This window comes from Cetorhinus maximus, chromosome 8, assembly GCF_964194155.1.
Source record: "Cetorhinus maximus chromosome 8, sCetMax3.hap1.1, whole genome shotgun sequence".
Lineage (NCBI taxonomy): Eukaryota > Metazoa > Chordata > Chondrichthyes > Lamniformes > Cetorhinidae > Cetorhinus > Cetorhinus maximus.
In genome coordinates, this window is record NC_135886.1 from 59,991,557 (window position 1) to 60,004,310 (window position 12,754).

A 12,754-nucleotide genomic window follows, 5' to 3' on the forward strand; every position below is an offset into this window, starting at 1 on the left:
AATGTTGGCTTTTTGTGCAGAGATTGGAGTATGATAATAATGAACACTCGCTACAATTCTACAGGACTTTGGTGAGATCTCACCTGGGCATTGTACAGATTTTTGGTCTCCATACCAAAGGAAGAATATACTTACATTCGAGGCAGCACAGCAAAAGCTGCTAGATTTGTTCAAGGATTAGTTAAAGGATTGCCCTATAATAGGAGTCTGAGTAAATTGGGCCTAATCCCCCTAGAGTTTAGAAGAATGAGGCATGATCCCTTTGACAAGATATAAATGAGGTGTCAACCTCGTGAAGCTACAACACAGGACTACTTGCATACCAAACAGCCGAAGCGACATACGATAGACAGAGCTAAGCAATCCCACAACCAATGGATCAGGTCTAAACCCTGTAATCTTGCCCCATCCAGTAATGAATGGGGTGGACAATGAAACAATTAACCAGAGGAAGAAGCTCCACAAATATCCCCATCCTCAATGATGGGAGAGCCCAGCAAATTAGTGCAAAAGACAAGGCTGAAGCATTTGCAACCATCTTCCGTCAGATATGCTGAGTGGATGGTCCATCTCGGCCTCTCCCTGAGGTCCCCAGCCTCACAAGATGCCAATCTCCAAATCATGTGGAGTAAATTGAATTGGTTGAAGAACAATGCTGAAGGCACTGGATACTGCAAAGGCTATGAGCTCTGACAACATCCTGGCTATAGTATTAAAGACTTGTGCTCCAGGATTAGCTGCACAACTAGCCAAGCTGTTCCAATACAGCTAAAACACTGCAGCAATGTGGAAAGTTGCCCAGGTATGTCCCGCCGGAAAAAGCAGGACAAATGCAACCCGGCCAATTCTCACCCCATCAGTCTACTCTCAATCAGCAGCAAAATGATGGAAGGTGCCATCGACAGTGCTACCAAGCGGCACATTCTTAGCAATGACCTGCTCACTGATGCCCAGTTTGGGTTCCGCCAGGGCTTCTCAGCTCCTGATCTCATTACAGCCTTGGTTCAAACATGGACAAAAGAGCTGAACTCAACCGGGAAGGTGAGAGTTACTGCCCTTGAAATCAAGGCAGTATTTGACCAAGTGTGGCGTCAAGGAGCCCTAGCAAAACTGGAGTCAATGGGAATCAGGGGGAAAGCTCTCCGATGGTTGGAGTTATACCCTGCACAAAGGAAGATGGTTGTGGTTGTTGGAGGTCAGTCATCTCAACGCTAGGACATCACTGCAGGAGTTCCTCAGGGTAGTGTCCTAGGAACCATCTTCATCTGCTTCATCAATGACCTTTCTTCCATCATAAGGTCAGAAGTGGGGATGTTCGTTGATGATTGCACAATGGTCAGCACCATTTACAACTCCTCAGATACTGAAGCAGTCCATGTCCAAATGCAACAAGACCTGGACAACATTTAGGCTTGGGCTTACAAGTGGCAAGTAACATTCGCGCCACACAAGTGCCAAGCAATGACCATCTCCAACAAGAGAGAATTTAACCATCGCCCCTTGACATTCAATGCATTACCATCACTGAATCTCCCACTATCAACAGCCTGGGGGTTACCATTGACCAGAAACTGAACTGGACTAGCCATATAAATACTGTAGCTACAAGAGCAGGTCAGAGGCTAGGAATCCTGTGGCAAGTAACTCACCTCCTGACTCCCCATCTACAAGGCACAAGTCAGGAGTGTGATGGAATAGTCTCCACTTGCCTGGATGAGTGCAGCTCCAATAACACTCAAGAAGCTTGACACCATCCAGGACAAAGCAACCCACTTGACTGGCACCCCAGCCACCACCTTAAACATTCACTGCCCCCACCACCGACACACAGTAGCTGCAGTGTGTACCATCTACAAGGTGCACTGCAAAAACTCACCAAGGCTCCTTCTACAGCACCTTCCAAACCCATGACCTCTACCACCTAGAAGGACAAGGGCAGCAGACACATGGGAATATCGCCATCTAGAAGTTCCCCTCAAAGCCACTCACCATCCTGATTTGGAAATATATCGCCGTTCTTTCACTATCACTGGGTCAAAATCCTGGAACTCCCTCCCTAACAACACTGTGGGCTGCAGTGGTTCAATAAATTGGCTCAGCACTACCTTCTCAAGGGCAATTAGGGATTGACAATAAACGCTTTCCAAGTCAGCACTATTCATGAAAGAATTAAAAGATATTTCTTAAGGGGCTTGATGTAGGCACTGAGAGCTTGTTTCCCATGTCTGGGGAATCCAGAACAAGGGCACACAGTGCCAGGATATGGGGCAGCAGTGGTGTAGTGATAATACCACTAAACTAGTAATCTGGGGGCCTAGCCTAATATTTTGGGGCCATGGGTTCAAATCCTGCCATAGCAGGATTTTAAATTCAATTAATTAATAAAAACATAAATAAGACTGGCTTTAAATTTCACATTGGTGACCAAGATGCTTTCACTGCCATGAAACCCCATCCTTTTCAATAATTCTCTTTAGGGAATTAAATCTGCTATGCTTACCTGGCCAGGTCTACATGTGACTCCAGACACAAAGCAATGTGGGTGATTCTTAACTCCCCTTTGAAATGGCTGAGCAAATTCCTCAGTTTTAGCAATTAGGGATGGGCAACAAATGCTGGCCTTGCCAGATATGACCACATCCCATGACTGAATAAAATACAGTCATCTATCATTTAGGACAGAGATGAAGAGAAATTTCTTCACTCAGAGGGTCATGGAGCTTTGGAACTGTCTATCCTAGAGGGGCTGTGGATGCTCTGCTGTTCAGCATTTGACAGATTGAGTCAGTAGATGTTTGATCTCTGAGGGAATCAACCAGGGGAGTGGAGTTCAGGTCGAAGATCAATTACGATGGTATAAAATGGTGGAGCAGCTTCAAGGGGTTAGATGGCCTATTCCTACTTCTATTTCTCATTATAGAATCATTGAATGGTTGCAGCACAGAAGGAGGTCATTAGACCAGTCATGCCAGTGTTTGCTCTCTGCAGGAGCAACTCTCCTGGTCCCACTCCACTGCCCTTTCCTATAGGCCTGAAAATCCTTCCTCTTCAGCTAATTATCAAATTCTCTTTTGAAGGCCTCGATTGAATCCACCTCCACCACACTCTCAGGCAGTTCATTCCAGATCCTAACCATTCGCTGCATACAGGGGTTTTCCCCATATTGCTGTTACTTCTTTTGCCAATACCATAAATCCGTGTCCTTTGGTTCTCAATCCTTCCACCAATGGGAACAGTTTCTCCCTATCTACTCTGTCCAGCCCCCTCATGATTTTGAACACCTCTATCAAATCTCCTCTCAACCTTCACTTCTCCAAGGAGAATAGCCCAGTTTGTCCAATCTATCCATATAACAGAGATGAAAAGCTTCAAAGAAACATCCCCGTGAATCCTTTCTGTACATTCTCCGATGCCTTCCCATCATTCCTACAGTGTGGTGCTTAGAATTGGACGCAATACTTCAGTTGAGGCTAAACCAATGTCTTATAATTGTTTAAAATAACATACTTGCTTTTGTACTCTATGCCCCAATTTTTAAAACCCAGAATTCCAATGCTTTATTAACAGCTTTCTGAACATGTCCTTCCACCTTCAACAGATACACTCAGGCCCCTCTGTTCCTGCACCCCCTTTCGAATCATACCCTTTATTTGATATTATCTCTCCATGCTCTCCCTACCTAAATGAATCACTTCACTCTTCTCGGCATTAAATTTCATCTGTCACCTGTTCACCAATTCCATTAACCTGTCCATGTCCTTTTGAAGTCGATCACTCTCCTCCCCTTAGTCCACAATGCTTCCAATTTTTTGTGTCATCCACAAATTTTGAAATTGTTGTACAGGTAATTCAAAGTCTAGATCATTAATATAACAAGAAGTGCCATTGTCCTATCATCAACACCAGGGGAACTCCACTATAAACCTTCCTTCAGTCCAAAGAGCAATCATAGACCAATATTTTCTGTTTCCTGTCACTCAACCACTTCCATATCCATGCTGCTACTGTCCTTGTTATTCCATAGGCTCCAACTTTGCTGACAAGCCTGACATGTGGCACTTTACCAAATGCTTTTTGGAAGCCCATGTATATCACATCAACTGCATTATCCTCTTCAAGTCTCTCTGTTACCTCATCAAAAAACTAAGAAAGTTAGATAAACACATGATTTGTGCTTGACAAATTCATGCTGGATTTCCCTAATTAACTCACATTTTTCCAAGTGACCCTTAATTTTTATCCCAGGTTATCATTTTTAAAAGCTTCCCCACCACTGAGATTAAACTGATTGGCCTGTAGTTACTGGGCTTATCCATACACTCTTTTTTTAATAACAGAAACAGGGGTGGAGTCAGAGGACTGGAAATGTTACACTAAGACTGGGACGTTATGGCCAGTGTGTCTGCAATTGCTGCCCTTAATTCTGTCAGTACCCTTGGATACGCCTGATCCAGTCCTGGATCAGTACAGTACAGTCAGCCTATCTATTACCTCCTCTTTATCATTTTTTAGCCCATCAAGTGTGCCAACTAGCTTCTTTTTTACTATGACTTGGGCAGCATTTTTTCCCTCAGTAAAGTAATCACTTATACCTCAGCCATGTCCTCTGCTCCAAGAAATAATCTCCTTGTATATCCCTAATCATCCCCAGTCCTCCTTTTACCACAATTTTACTTTTTATATGTCTGTAGAAGACTTTCAGATTCCTTAAACTTTTATGTTAGCTGCCAGTTTCTTCTCATACTCTCCCTTTGTGTCTCTCATTTGTTTTTTAATTTCCCCTTTGAACTTTTATATTCACCCCAGTTCTCAATTGTGTTATCAACCTGATATCAATCATATGCACCCTTTTTATGCTTAACCTGATATCAATCATATGCACCCTTTTTATGCTTCGTCTTAATATTCCTTTCATTATCCAGGGTGCTCTGGATTTGTTTGGCCTACCTTTTACCCTCATGGGAATGCACCTTGACTATCTGCTCTTTAAAAGCAGTGAATTTCTCCTTTATAGTTTTACCTACTGATATTTGATTCAATTGAAATTGGCCCTCCCCCAATTAATTACGTTTATTCTGGATTGTCCTTTTTCATGGCCAACCTAAACCTTATCAAACTATGTCCGCTAAATGTTCCCCTGCTGACACAAGACCCATTTGACCCACCTCATTCCCCAAAGCCAGATCCAGCAAGGGAAACATACTGATGTAAAAAATTCTCCTGAGCACACTATAGGAACTCTTGCCCCTCTCTGTTCTTTATGTTATTACTATCCTAGTCTATAAATGGAGAATTAATGGGGGTCCATTTTAATGAATCCATAATTCTTGCACCTCTCTGAAATTTTCTAGTGTGGTGCTTAGAATTGGACGCAATACTTCAGTTGAGGCTAAACCAGTGTCTTATAATTGTTTAAAATAACATACTTGCTTTTGTACTCTATGCCCCAATTTTTAAAACCCAGAATTCCAATGCTTTATTAACATCTTTCTGAACATGTCCTTCCACCTTCAACAGATACACTCAGGCCCCTCTGTTCCTGCACCCCCTTTCGAATCATACCCTTTATATATATATATATATATATAGAATATATAGATATTCTCTATATCTTTCATATTAGTTGGTAGCTTATAGAATACACCCAACAATATAATGCTACTTGTTTTGTTTCTTAGCTCTAACCAAGTTTATCCTGTCCTTAACCCCATGAGACATCCTCTCTCTCCAGCACTGTTATGTATGCCATAATTAATACTGCTACCCCTCCTCCTTTCTGTCCTTCCCCATCTTTGCTGAATACCTTATATCCAGGAATATTTAGCACCCAGTCCTGCCTTTTTTTGAGCCATGTCTTTGTTATCACCATGACATCATAATTCCACATGGCTATCTGTATGTGCAGTTCACCAACAATTTACCACAATCCATGCATTCACTTACCCCCTCACATGCACAGTAAACCTGATTTACTTTAATAACTGGTAGCAAGTTCCTCCCAATCATTCAGAATGGTGACAACTGCATCACGCTTTGAATCCAAATGTCTTAATTACGAGGCAGAGCGGTGGCTGAGAAGAACATAAGAACTAGGAGCAGGAGTACACAATTCAGCCCCTTGAGTCTGCCCCGCCATTCAATACGATCATGGCTGATCTCATTTCGGCCTCACTTCCAATTTCCTGCCCTCTACCCAGAAGGTCAGAAGTGAGGATGTTCGCTGATGATTGCACAATGTTTAGCACCATTCACAGACATGGACTGCTTCAGTATCTGAGGAGTCGCGAATCGTGCTGAACATTGTACAATCATCACTTCTGACCTTACGATGGAAGGAAGCTCACTGACAAGTGTCCAAACCCAATCACCTTCAGCTGTTTCATCAATCGGCAGCCTGACATAGTCAACCTCACTGAAGTACACCTTACAGCATGTGTGTCAGAGTCCCCCATCAACTCCCAGTGAGAATGAGAGTCCAGTATAAATCACCCTGGTCATCATTTGCTTTAGGTTATATTGGACTCTCATTATCAGTCAGAGTCCAGTATAACCCTTTGGAGCCCCCTGTTACAAATAAGCAGATTTCTTTCTAACACTTTCTGACTGATTATCAGATCACTGTTCACCCCTTGTTAATCATAATTAGAGCATGTATTACACATTTTACCTGATAATCACAGAGCTGTATAACCCACTGTGCTGCTAAATGGTATCTTTATGAGTCTTTTTGACTTTGTCAGATTTGTGCTTCACTTTGTCCACCTGTGTCGAGTCAGTACAACACCTGTTTGGAGATGTTGTAACAGGGTGACCCGAGGTTGGGGGAAAGATGGAGAGGGAGATCAAGCAGTAAACGGGCAGGGTGGTTGACTGGAATTTAAATCAGGCCATCTCTGCCTTCTACATTTTAAACCAATTTAAAGAGTGAGTTCTAACTAAAGCAGAATAGACTGTCTGCAGTGCATGAAATGATTACGCATGCCAGCATCCTTAATTTTCTGCTGTAATTACATATAGATATATAAGCCACAGTTTATTGGTTTGTAAATAATAAATAGCATATCTTGCCAGTTCACATGAAATTGTGAGAGAGAGATGAAATGATTGAATTCCTGTTCATTCTAGTGTTCGGCTGAACAATGAGGAAAGGAATTAAACCAACAGAGCTGAAAATGTGATAACTTTGCAGAGCTTGGTCAGCTCACATCTGAGGAGAGTCTGAGTAATGCTGTTCATGGCTGATGGGATTGGAGAAGATTTGGTTCCAGGTGGCTTTGTGCTTGTTTAAACTTTATAACAGTGGGAATGTACTGCCAAGAACTCAAGCTCCTTTTCTCAGATATTTGCAGGTCCGAGCGGGGATGGTTCGAAGCAATATAGCTACACATCCCTCTGCTGGTACTATACCAGCGGAAGGAGCTCTGTATATAAGAGAAAGGGCTCTCACTCCTGGGGCTGAATTTTGCAGTCGGCGAGCAGGGGCGGGGCCCGCTCACCAACATGTAAAATGATGCGGGATGATGTCGGGCGGAACCCCCAACGTTATCCCGCCCCATTTAAATTTTCAGAAAGGCGGGTGCACAGCCAAATTAGCTGTGCGCCTGTCGACCTGTCAATGACCAATTGAGGCCATTGACAGGTTCATTTAAACAATTAAAGGACCTGCCCGTCCAACCTTAAGGTTGGCAGGTCAGCCAGGAGCCCCAGCGGGCATTAGTAAAAACATGAAGCTTCATCCACCGGCCGGATGAGGTTTCATGTAGGGATTTTAAAAGTTTAATAAAGTTTTAGTTTAATTAATGAACATGTCCCATCTCATGTGACATTGTCACATGAGGGGGACATGCGAAGGATTTCTTTTTCTATTTTTAATGTTTTTAAAAGTTTCAACGATCTGCCTGAGGCAGCACTTAGCCTCAGGGAGATGTGTGCCCTTTTGTGTGCATGCGCGAAAGAGCGCACTCTCGCTTTTGGGGAATCCCCCCGCCCGCACAGGAAGTGCATGGTGCTTCCCGCCGGACGTCACGCTGGGCGGGCCTTAATTGGCCCGCCCACGTAAAATGGCGGTGTGGCCCACTTCTCCGGCGGGGATCGGCTCCCCGCCCACCGGAGATTGGGTCGGGCCCGCCCGCCCGGCAGGCAGAAAATTCTGCCCCTAGTGCTATAGACAGGGTTCTCTCTGCTGGTATTATAGACAGGCCCGTCTTTCTCCTGGTATTATAGACAGGCCTCTCCATAATCCCAGCAGAGACTGACCCCTACTGCTAATGTTATGCACAGAATTAAAGAATTAATACATGGTTTGCATCAAATTTAATTCCTTTGAATCACTTTACTTGTTGGATTTTTGTGACATAATCATGGTTAACGAGAAGTTAGATCTAAGGAAGAGGCACCTAAATTTGCCAAAAAAACAGTAAACCTGAGGATTGGGAGCATTTTATCAATTCCTTGGTTCTCCTTTCTTTAATTTTGTATTCTATTTTCTCTTTGCTGAATTTTAAACTAGTGAGAGACATAAAAACAGGCTGTATTTACCCACAGAAGCTTTTAAAGACAAATGTGGGCCCATTACAGGCAGAGACAGGGGAATTTATAATGGGCAATAAGGAATTGGCAGAGAAACTAAACAAATACTTTGTATCTGTCTTCATGAAGACAGATGCTAAAATCCTCCCTGAGGGATGAGTGAGATTGAGGACCTGAAAGAAATTAATTTCTCCAGCACTACTTTTTAACTAATACTCAAGGGACTGCAAGTTAACAAATCCCCGAGCCCTGATGATCTACATCCCAGCACGTTGAAAAAGGTGGTTGTTGTTGGGATAGTGTCGGTTACCGAATGTGCCTGTTAACATAAAGAAGTCTTCATAGTCTTCTGTAACACTAAGTCTTTATTAACTACTTGTAACTATATGCATATCTACAATAAAGCATACAGGCATGGAGCTATCTCCATCCCAGGTCTTAACACGCCTTTGGCTAATGTCACACTGGCCATAGCTCTCGGTCAGGTGCCTCCTTACATCACTGTGTGGGCAGTATTATACTACAACTGTAATGTGGGGCTGAGTACAAGGGTCTGGTATATACAGGGTTAGAGATAGTGGATGCATTGGTGATCATCTTTCAAAATTCTATAGATTCTGAAACAGTGTCTGTAAATTGGAAGGTAGCAAATGTAACCCCACTATTTAAAAAAGGAGGGAGAGAGAAAACAGAGAATTACAGACCTGTTAGTCTTACATCAGTAATTGGGAAAATGCTAGAGTCTATTATAAAGGAGCTGATAACAGGACACTTAGAAAATAATGGTGGGATTGGGCAGTGTCAACATGGATTTATGAAAGGGAAATCATGTTTACCAAACCTGTTGGAGTTTTTTTGAGGATGTTACCAGCAGGATAGATAAGAGAGCATCAGTGCTGTATTTGGATTTTCAGAAGGCTTTTGATTTGTGTGGGATCTTGAGATTAGTGAACAAAATTAGAGCACATGGGGTTGGGGTAATATATTAGCATGGATTGAGGGTTGGTTAACGGATAGAAATCAGTGAGTAGGAATAAATGGATCATTCTCTGGTTGCCAGGCTATGACTATTAGAACACAACACAGGATCAATGTTGGACACCAGCTATTCACAATCTATATCAATGATTATGATGTGAAAACCAAATGTAATACGTTTCCAGCTTTTCTAATGACATAAAGCTTGTTAGACATGAGTTGTGAGGAGGATACAAAGACGCTTCAAGAAGATTTAGACAGACTAAGTGAATGGGCAAGAGCATTGGAGATGGATTATAATGTGGAAAAATGTGAAGCAATTCATTTTGGTAGGAAAAACAGAAATGCAGAGTTTTTCTGAAATGGAGAGAAATTGAATAACATTCCCAAAGAGACCTGGATATCCTTGTTCATAAGTCACTGAAAGCTAACATGTAGGTGCAGCAAGCGATGAGGAAGGCAAATGTAATAATTGCAAACATACCAAGGGGATTTGAATACAGGAGTAAGAAGGTCTTGCTGCAGTTGTATAGAGCCTTGGTGAGATCACACCAATTGTGTACAATTTTGGTCTCCTTATCTAAGAAAGGATATACTGGCCATTGAGGGAGTAAAGCAAAGGTTCACCAGACTAATCCCTAGGATGGTGGGATTGTCTTATGAGGAGAGATTGAGGAAACTGGGCCTGGTCTAAGAGTTTTATACACTTCATTGGGGTCACCTCTCATTCTTTGAAACTCTACAGGGTTCAACAGGGTTGATGCAGGAAGGATGTTTCCCCTGGTCGGGGGGTCTAAAACCAGGGGACACAGTCCTAAATAGCCTACCTCTTTGACTGAACTCATCTCAGTCTCAGAATGAGGGTGATGAATCTTTGGAATTCTCTACCCCAGAGGGCTGTGGAAGCACAATCACTGAGCATGTTCAAAACAGAAATTGAGAGGTTTCTAGATACCAATGACATCAAGGGATACAGGGATAGTGTGGGAAGATGGCGTTGACATAGAAGATCTAATGATCTAATTGACTGGCAGAGCAGGCTAGAGGGGGCAAATGACCTACTCCTGCTCCTATGTTCGTATGACCTACCCCCTCATATTATAGACAGGGCTCCCCTTACTGGTATTACAGGCTGAGCACCTTCTGCTGGCATTATAGACAGACCTATATGGAGTTCCTTCCATCATAAGGTCAGATGATTGGGCCTTGGACACTCCCCTGAGGAAGGTCATTGTGCAACCATCAACGAACATTCCCACTTCTTCAGCTGCTTCATCAATGTTCAGCACCATTCACGACTCCTCAGATACTGAAGCAGTCCATGTCCAACTGCAGCAAGACCTGGACTATATCCAGGCTTGGGCTGACAAGTGGCATGATGTTACTTGCCATTGAATGTCAAGGGGGTGATGGTTAGATTCTCTTTTGTTAGAGATGGTCATTGCCTGGCACTTAAGTGGCATTATCATCGCTGAATCTCCCACTATCAACAGACCAGAAGTTGAACTGGACTAGCCATGTAAATACTGTGGCTACAAGAGCAGGTCAGAGGCTAGGAATTGTGCGATAAGTAACTCACCTCCTGACTCCTCAAAGCCTGTCCATCATCTATAAGGCACAAGTCAGGAGTGCGATGGAATCCTACCCACTTGCCTGGATGAGTGCAGCTCCCACAACACTCAAGAAGCTCGGCACAATCCAGGAGAAAGCAGCCCACTTGATTGGCACCCCATCCACAAACATTCACTCCCACCATCACTGACGTGTACCATCTACAAGATGCACTGCAGCAACTCACCAAGGCTCCTTAGGCAGCACCTTCCAAACCCATGACCTCTACCATCTAGAAGACAAGGGCAGCAAATAGATGGGAACACCAGCACCTGGAAGTTCCCCTCCAAGCCATTCACCACCCTGTTATGATTCCACCTGAGGTTACCCCTGGACAAGCCTGATCCCAGAGTGGAACCCAGCTGGGATTATTACAAAGTGAGGGTTCTTTCCAGATTTGAAACGCAGACAGTGGGCGATTGGATGCGGAATAATAATTGGTTCGGGATTATCTTTATAAAGTGGGATTGGAAATCCTTGAACATTGGTGGGATCTGTGAATCCTTATAAAATGAATACGTGGAGGTAAAGAGGTACTGGACATAGGAATTGGAGTTGCTGTGATGTACATTATACGAGCTGGAATTTGAAATAACTTTAGAGGTTGCTAAGACTTTTTAACAGATGGAAAATGTAACCCTGACTAGTTTACAGAAATTAACCAAGAGTAAGCTAATGGAATTGGCAGATAAGCTGAAGTTAGAATTACTTGAGAGGGGCGAGGAAAGTAGACATAATTGGGATAATAGCACAGCATTTAAAACTGGAAGGGATAACAGAGAGACAACATTCTCCATGGGGTCGGACAATTTAGTTAGCTAAGATCCAGTTGCAAATTAAGCAGCTTGAACATGGAAAGGAATTGAAAAAGCTTGAACTAGAGGCAAAAGAATAGGGAAGAGAGGAAAAGGAAAGAGAGCAAGTAGAAAGGCAGGAGAAGGGAAGGGAGCTGGAACTGGAATTCCAGGCAAGAGGGAAGGATGAAGAAAGAGCAGCAAGGGAAAGAGAGAAGGAAGAAGAAAGGAAATACCAACTTAGAAGGCTGGAAGTTAAAAAAGTGATCTCAGGTACTGAGGAAAGTTCTCAGGGTGAAAAAAACCTTAAACATCCCACCACGAGGTTTTAGGTTGAAGTTTGTGCAAGCTCCCCCAAAGTTCGAGGAACGGGGTGTAGAGGCATTCTTTAACTCATTTGAAAAGGTAGCTAGGCAAATGAAGTGGCCAAAAGAAATATGGACATTTACAGCCTAGGATGGTAGGGTAAAGTAGAGCTCATGAGGCTTGTGCTTCACTTTCAGAAGAGGAATTGGTGGATTATGATGCAGTAAAAAAGGTTATCCCGAGTGCATATGAGTTAGTTCCTGAGGCACACAGGCAAAAATTTTGTAAGGAAACAGCCAGGTCAGACCTATATTGAGTTTGAGAGAGTAAAACAAAGTAATTTTGACTGTTGGATATGGGCATTAAAGGTAGAGACAACATTTGAAGCTGTTGGAGAAATAGTTCTCTTGGAAAAATTTAAAGATTCACTTCCTTCCATGAAGGGCATTGACAGAGTGGATAGGGAGCAACTGTTCCCCTTAGTTGAAGGGTCAGTCATGAGGGGACACAAGTTCAAGGTGAGGGGCAGGAGGTTT

The 12,754-nt window shown here is 43.1% G+C and overlaps 1 protein-coding gene across 1 annotated transcript in view; it reads left to right on the plus strand.

Annotated features, from left to right (window-relative positions):
• Nucleotides 1–12,754, plus strand: part of LOC144683662 (gamma-aminobutyric acid receptor subunit alpha-3-like) — a 590,228-nt gene that overhangs the window by 24,093 nt on the left and 553,381 nt on the right. The gene's annotated exons all lie outside the window — the stretch shown is intronic.